This window comes from Leptonychotes weddellii, chromosome 10 (assembly GCF_054177405.1).
Source record: "Leptonychotes weddellii isolate Sample4059 chromosome 10, ASM5417740v2, whole genome shotgun sequence".
NCBI lineage: Eukaryota > Metazoa > Chordata > Mammalia > Carnivora > Phocidae > Leptonychotes > Leptonychotes weddellii.
Window position 1 is genome coordinate 31,813,130 of NC_138378.1, and position 8,328 is coordinate 31,821,457.

General features: G+C 42.5%; 1 pseudogene; it reads right to left on the reverse strand.

The window, feature by feature from the left end:
* Nucleotides 1–5,617: 5,617 nt before the first annotated feature.
* LOC102737197 (developmentally-regulated GTP-binding protein 1 pseudogene) lies at nt 5,618–6,735 on the reverse strand (annotated as a pseudogene).
* Between the last annotated feature and the right edge of the window lie 1,593 nt (nt 6,736–8,328).

Genomic DNA, 8,328 nt, shown 5'->3' on the forward strand with positions numbered 1-8,328 from the left:
TGCTACATATGTCAAAGTTGCTAAGGGGTCAATGTATGAGTCATATCAGAAAATTCTCTCCCAAATTCCATCTCCTCTCAGTGAGGTGTTTCCACATTGTATGAGTAATTAAAACCCCATACTGGATACATGAAAATCGAGATATAAGCATTTTGCTTTAAGGCCCACCACATAATTCATTCTGAAACCCATTTCCTTGGATAATTGAGTTTGTCCAGCCTCAACTCTTCTGCAGTCAGTTCCTTTTGGCTAAAAGAGGACATATTCCCTGGGAATGAATCAGCTCTGGGTAGGAACCAACTCAGGAAGTGCATTAGAAATATAACGATTGGGGAAAGGCTAAATCTTCTGCCCGCCCCATCCATGGCCCTTCTACAAACCAGAAGGTGAAAGGTGGTCCCAGGTCCTAGGAGCAGAGTCCTTTCCTCTTGCCTGCCTCTCCATTTCTAGTTTCAGTTTTCCTTCTTTCACATCCTCCCCCAGCATCTCCTTTGACCAACTTTCCCGATCTTTGTGTCACTGATTGGCCAGACAATTGATGACTGCACTTGAAATTAAGAGAAAAGGAAGAAGACTCATACTTGGTGATCATCTACTACATGCCAGGTACTGTGTTAGGTGCCTTATTTATGTTGACTCAATTAAACCCTCCTAAAAATGCTACAAAGTGGGGATTATTAGCCCATTGTGCAGAAGAAGAAATTAATAGTTTATTTGAACAAGACCTCTCAGCTAATAAGTAATGTAGGTGTGATTCAAACCAGATGTGTACTTCCAAAGCTATAGGGAAGCCTGGAAGATAAATCCAGGATTGCGCCTCTCTCAGTTCAAGCAGCCAGAAAACTCCAGGAGATATCTGGCTTCACAAAGAGCAGCAAAGACAAATGTACTGGATTTCTTAGCCAAAAGTCTTAGGGAACACCTTTGATTCATTCTTTCATTCATTCATGAAATATTTATTGAGCTTCTATGCCAGGCCCTGCTCTGAGTATTGGGAGTACATGAGGCAGGGGGAGGGGAAGAGGCAGCAGAGGGAACAGGGAAAATTCTCAAGCATTCATTGAATTTATATTCAAGCTGGGGGAGATAGATAAACCAACAAGTCAAAAATGAAGTATATCAGATAGTACGTGTCACACAGAAATGTAAGCAGTGAAGGGGAAAAAGAGTGCAGAAGGTGGACAGGGTATTATTTAACATAGAATGATTGGGGAAGACCTCACAGATAAGTGAAATTTAAGTAGAGAATTCTTCAAGGTTTGGAGTAACCAAATTGATATGTCCAGAGTGAACTCATTTAAGAAGCAGGGGTTGGGAGTGAGAAAACAAACATACAAACTATATCTTGTCATTTAGTAATCCTGGAGTTCCTCCTTGGCAACTCAGTCAACACCAGTTTTAACTATATCCCACACTGTCTGGAAGAAACTTGCAAACTCCTTGGCTCAGAGAAGAAGGATGCAAGTCCACAAGATGAAACAAACTGTGCAAGGAATGATCAAGTTAAATTGTCTTAGGAGAGGAGAAAGTGTTGACTTCAAGGTCCAAGATTTAGGAATTCTTGCTCTGGGTGCTCTTCATACAATCATTGACATACTAGTTTACCTTCAAGCAAGTTAGTCATATATCTCAAGTTCTCCATCTAGGATTTGGAAACTCAAATATATCTCCTAGAATGTAGGAGACTTTGGGGAACAAGGAAACTAAAGAAAAATAAACCATTAACAAGTCAGTTAACCCCAATGCCCACAGCTATTTCCAGGATGAGTTGCCAAAGCTCCAGGTATCTAACTATTCCAGAGTCCCAAACTCAGGTGATGTTTCCCACCCACCATCTCACCATCCTTAGCTCCTCCAGCCTCTTGCCATAATACAACTTCAAGACCATTCTGTTCAGGGGGCTTCCTGCCTTAAGTTCATGATACTGTCTCCACAAGCAACTCAGAAAAATGTGGCCCATCATCCTTCTAGACACTGCTAGTGCCGTGCCCATATCCTCTTGAGCACTTACCTCTACTCACAAAATGCTGTTTGCAGTGAAGAACACTGCAAATTCTCTGTCTTGGGACAGAGAACACCAGAACTGCTAAAGTTTTAATGCCCTGGGAAGCAGTCCTTAACCAAGGGTGGATGGGGATTGATGAGTAGATAGATGCCCAGTTTCCTTGGCCCCAGGTTGGGGTAGCCCTGAGCTGTGTGTTCTACACTGTCTGCCAGAGTTCCCCCAGCAGAATCAATCTCCAGTTCCTCACACGGTACCTTGCCTGGTACTTATCACTATTTATTGGCTGTCTTTTCTTCTCTCTTTCCCACCTCATTATTTGTGTTTCCTGGAATCTCTTCTCAAATAAACTACTTCCCCTGAAATCCATCTCTCAGGGTCTGCTTCTGGGGAAGCCCTACCTCAGACAATACATTCTCATGAGATCCATGCCAGCTTCTGAGCATCTCCCCCAAGACACTGCTGTAGAGAAATGTGCTCTAAATTTTTCACCACTGAAGTTTAACCAGTCTTTCTAATGTCTACCCAAAGGTCATTAAAGTCAAGAGCATTAATACTGCTTTTGCCATTTCTCATGTCCAAAATAGAAATTATTCCCAAATGAGTTGTACCCTCTACAGTTCTACTCCTAATATTACCCATTGTTTTCACGGCTGCCAATACTATTAATGATAATAAGGCAAACTAGACAAAGGATCCAAAGAATATGGTGGAGGCTGGAACCCTCTGTAAGTTTTCTACTGCTTTGTAACCAACTGCCCCCAAAACATGGTGACTTAAAATAATAAATATTTATTTAGCTTGCAGTGCTGCAGTTTGGCATTTTGAGCTAGGTTTGGCTCGGAGTTCTGGTCTTGGCTGGCTTCCTCACATGACTATGGTCAACTACAGGTCAGCTGGGCAGCCTAGCTTCTGGGAGTTGGCAGATGGTGTAGTATTGCATTCTCCAGGAGGTCAGCCAGGACTTTTTCTCATGGCAAAGTCAGAAAGAGTGGAAGCATGCAAAACCTCTTCTAGGCTCACTGCTTCTACCATATTCTATCAGCCAAAGTTGGTGACAGGACCAGTTCAAATTCAAGATATAGGGAAATATACTCCACTTCTTATTGGGAAAAGTTTCAAAGTCATATTGCAAAGAGAAGGGTGAATAATATGGCTATCTTTACAATCACGCTACCACAACCTCAAAGAGGCCTATGGAGTTCTACTTCTCTCCTCTGTGTCTTTAGAATGTCATGAAAATGGGGTGCCTGAGTGGGGCTGTCAGTTAAGCATCTGACTCTTGGTTTCCTCTCAAGTTGTGATCTCAGGGTCATGAGATCAAGCCCCACATCAGCCTCTGCTCTCAGTGCAGAGTCTGCTTGAGATTCTCTCTCCCTCTCCCTCTGCCCCTCCTGTTTGTGTGCTCTCTTTTTCTGTCTCTCTCTAAAATAAATAAATAAATAAATCTTTAAAAAAGAAAAAGAATCTCATGGAAACGAAAGGTTAGGGTGAGCCCTCCATGTGTCTTAGAGTGGACTCATGCTAATAGTCTTCCCTTTTAGTAATATTCAAAAGAAAAAGTGTAGGGCTCAGCAGGGCCAGCAGCCCAAGGAAGGATTTGAGAACCGTGAGCAGAATGATTGTAGGATTGAGGACTGCTGACAAGATGTGGCAGCCTGAAGATGATAAGACTGACCTTAATCCTGAAATAGAGAAACTAATCCCTCCTATTCAAAGCAATAGGGCTTCAGCACTGTCATTAACCCCTAAACAACAGAATTTGAAAAAAACAATTTCAAAATGTTCAAAATAGAACCGGATCCTCAACCAGCACTTGACAAATACCCTCATTCTAGAAGCTTCTGTGTTTTTTCCTTGCCATCTTTCATTTGTTGCTATTTTGTGGGAATTTTGTGGGGTATTTCTTGGGGGAGAGGGCTTTCTTTTATTTTCCTTTCCTCCCAATCTTTTCTGTGCAAAAATATACCATTCTCTTTGCTAAGAGGATAAAAAAGACTGATTACTCAGGGATGAAAAAGAACTTATGTGTGTCAGAGACAGCTTAAGTATACACAAGATGTATCCTGGGTGTCTGGGGGAGTGGGGATGTGGGAGGTGACTGCTGTCTTCCCAGGCACTGTCTTACTTCTTTAAAGGAACTGTGACAACCGCCAGTTTAGGAAAGATGAGGCAAGTGCTAATGGTGTGTGTTTTTAAACTTTCAGAGGCTGTGCAGATAGAAAGCCCTAGAGACCTAAACCCATATTCTCATTTGTTATTAAAGGCAAAACTCCAATCTAGGCCAAGTAGATTCTCTAAGGGACTAGAGCTTTTATACCACTCCACTGAAATCCACTTTGTTTTCCACACCTATTGATTCGACCATGACAATGGCCCATTTCAATTTCTGCCCACTGAACTTTGATGTATGCACCTAAAATGCAAATAATGTATTCAGCTCCAAGAATAATGAGCAGTTCTTCAGTCAAGATATCCCTACTAACTGTCTCAACTTAACTTTATTCCAGAACAATCACTTCAAATGATGAAAAATCACCCGAGTGCTTTGGAAGTGCTTTTCCCCACCCCCAGGGGATTGAGTTAGGGGGTGTTATCAGCTGCTTCCTCAGAAAACAAAGCCTGAGACAGAAGCAGGAATCTAAGTAGTTAATCTGGGAGTGTGACTCCAGGGAGCAGGAATGAGTGTGGGAGAGGGAAATGCTGAAGGAGGGAGAGCTAATTCAAGAATGCACAATAGAGTTAGCTGACGCTATAGGCACCTGGGTGTTTAATTCCCATGAGGCAGCTGAGAAATCTTGAAAAATGCACATCAGGACCATCTTTTTGGAGCAAGAAAGGGAGATTTACCCAGCTGTTTCCATCTCCCTTTGGTCAAGCACAGTCATGGGACAGCGCCTTAACTCCCCTGTACTTCTGGGTTGTGCACCCAGGTTAAGGGGTTCTTCTCAAGGAGAAAGAAGAAGTTCTAGGGCAGAAATGAGAGGTGGGGCTGAGGTAGGCACCATCAGTTCATACTTGTATGAGGCTGGTTGAAGTCTGCATAAAACTGGTTGCCACTACTATGGCTGGAATAAGAGACAGGGACAAGAGAATCTGAAGGTTTAAGAAATGTCTGACATTCACTGCATAGAGTTGTACAGGTTGCATACTGCTCAACCCTAGGGAACATCATTCACATCATAACAATAGCTCCATATTTCCCTGCTCAATAGATAAGATTTCAACTGAGATTTTGTTTGAAGGAGCTTCCAGTGATAAAAAGAAAATGCAAAATAAACAAAAAAATAAAACCTTTAAAGCCACTATTCAAGAATAACTTGGAGGACAAATAGAAAAGGCAAACTGTAGAATAGATGGCAAAAATAAAGTTCTAAATATTGGTGGTGGAGCCAAGGTTTTTTGTTTTTGTTTTTGTTTTTTTTTTTTTGGATGGCCTACCAGGTCCTTTATGCAGTTGAATTTACAAGGTGACACCAAGACAAAATTCCAGCTTGGGTGCCTTCATCTCCCTCTCCTGAATCCTGATCCACTGGCTGCCAAAGCTCAAAGGGGTTTGGGGTAGGGTGGGTGCTTGGTCATGGGAAAAGCTGTTATGGTTGGCCAAGCACATGGTTAGAGGGGAAGGTTTCATTTCTTCACAATCTGAATGACATTCTCATCCTCCAATGTATGATCTTTACCCACTTTTTGAGGATTATGTTTCACAGACAGACCCCAGACCAGAGCGTATTTAAATTCTTTGATAAGATTTTTGTGAATCTTCATGCAGAAATCCTCCACTGTAGTCCTAGAGTAAGACAGCACCACTGGGGATGTATAATCTGGCAACTGGCCTTTGGGTTTGGTGTAAATCCTCACTAGTTTCAGATAGTCCCAATCTTTTCCAAGAGGTCATCAAAATTCCATTAGTGATGGGCAGAGATGGGTACACAGTGAGGCACCTTATAGATGATATCCAATTCCTCAATGGAGATCTGATCAATCTTATTCAACACATAGATACAAGGGATGTAAACTCTGTTTCCTTCTACCACGTCGATGAGGTCATCCACTGTGGCATCACTACGCAGTGTCATATCAGCTTTGTGAATTTTGTATTCAGCCAGAATGCTCTTCACAGTTTCAGCATCCAGCTCACTCTAAGGGCAAGTGGCCATGAGATTAATGCCTCCTTTATCCTTCTTCTTAAAGCCAATGTTGGGGGTTTGCTGTTCAAGCAAATGCCAAAGACTTCCAGCTCATTTTCAATTATCTTTTTGTGTCCCAAGGGTTTCAGGACATCCAGAACAATCAGGATCAAGTTACATGTTCAGGCCACTGCAATGACTTGACGGCCTCTACCTTTCCCATCCTTGGCACCCTCAATGATACCTGGAAGATCCAGGAGCTGGATCTTGGCACCTTTGTATCTGATGACACTAGGCACAGTGGTCAGAGTAGTGAACTCATAGGCTGCTACCTCGAATATACCCCTGCCATGTTACTAAGCAGTGTTGACTTCCCCACTGATGGAAAACCCACAAACCCAATTTGAGCATCACCTCTCTTGGCCACATCAAAACCTTCTCTTGGCCCACCACCACTTCCACCTTTTGGGGTAATGAGCTCTCTATGAAGCTTAGCAAGGCAAGCCTTAAGCAGCCCTAGGTGGTGTGCTGTGGCCTTGTTCTTTTGGAGATCGAAGCCATTTTGACTTCGATCTCCACAATCTTGGCTAAGGTGCTGCTCATGGTGGCGAGTCACGGGGGGTTGGGGGGAGAGTGTAGTGATCTCCGCACAGACTACTTTCCCTCACACAACCGCTGGGGGACCTCAGCCAAGGTTTCAGGTGATAGCAGAAGAGTAATAAGGAAGACTTATTTTTGTTTTTTGTTGTTGTTGTTGTCGTTTTGACTTCTCAAGACCCAGAGGCAAAGGGCCAGAAAGTTCAGCATGAGGAGGAAGAGAAGGAAAAAGGGACACCAAAGAAGATAAGGTTGAGCAATTCAGGCAAAGTGATAACAGAAGAAAATGGGGGTGGGAGTGATGTAACTAGTTAAAAGGGAACAAGAAAGAAATATAAAAGGGAACTTTTAAATAGAAATAGTGACTGAAAGACTGGAGGACATAGGGCGAGCCACTTGCAGGCTATTTCTCTTTCATCTTCTCAAAATAACCCCACCTGTATTCCTTGACCCTCCTCTCTTCTCATGGCTGGTGTCAAGGTGACCTTGATTATAAGTTTCTCTAGCTTGAAGCTACTCTCTTTCAAGTTGTTCTTATCTTCAGTCTCAACTCATCCAAAATTTCTCCAAACTCATTCTCTGACCAAAATATTTCACACCTCTCGGGCGCCTGGGTGGCTCAGTTGGTTAAGCGACTGCCTTCGGCTCAGGTCATGGTCCCGGAGTCCTGGGATCGAGTCCCACGTCGGGGTCCCGGCTCAGTGGGGAGCCTGCTTCTCCCTCTGACCCTCTCCCCTCTCATGCTGTTTCTCTCTCTCTCTCTCTCTCAAATAAATAAATAAATAAAATCTTAAAAAAAAACAAAAACAAAAACAAAATATTTCACACCTCTCTTCTCTCATGTTCTTACATCTCTCTCCATGCCCTTCAAACTCATCTAAACTTCTAGTTCCTTCTTTTAAGCTATCTATCAATAACTCCAGCTTCCGACGTTGGCAAGAGCCCCGGGGCATGACGCTTTCCACTTCATGTCGGCAACTTCAATTTTCTGCCCTTCAACCTTGGACTACAAACCCCAAACTCTGGGCCAATGTAGCCCTCTGCCTGATTACACCCGTGCCTGGGATTTTGGGAACACAGGTTAAAAATCACACAATTACCTGGCTGATGCCAATAAAAATGTATGGTCCCACTGGAACTCTCATGCCCAGCAAGTGGCAGTGTAAATTGGTACTACCACTCAGGAAAACCATTTGGCAGTATCTACAAAAGTACACACACTAAGATTTAGCAATCCCATTCCTAAGTATCTACTTAACAGAAATGTGTACTTTTGTTCACCAAAAGACACATACATACAAGGAGGTTCATAGTAGAAATAGTCATAATAGCCCCAAATTGGAATTTACCTAAATGCCCATTAACAATAAAATTGAGAAATCTATTATGGTTGTTTACACATGTAGTACATACAGCAACAAGAATGAGCAAACTACAACTACATGCTTTTGCATGTAGCGACATGTATAAACCATACCAATTCAATGTAGAATGAAAGAAGCCAAATATGAAGAATATATTTGATTCCATGCATATAAAATTTAAGGACAGGATAAATTAATCCATTGTGTTTGAAGTTAGCATAGTGGGTACCCTTGG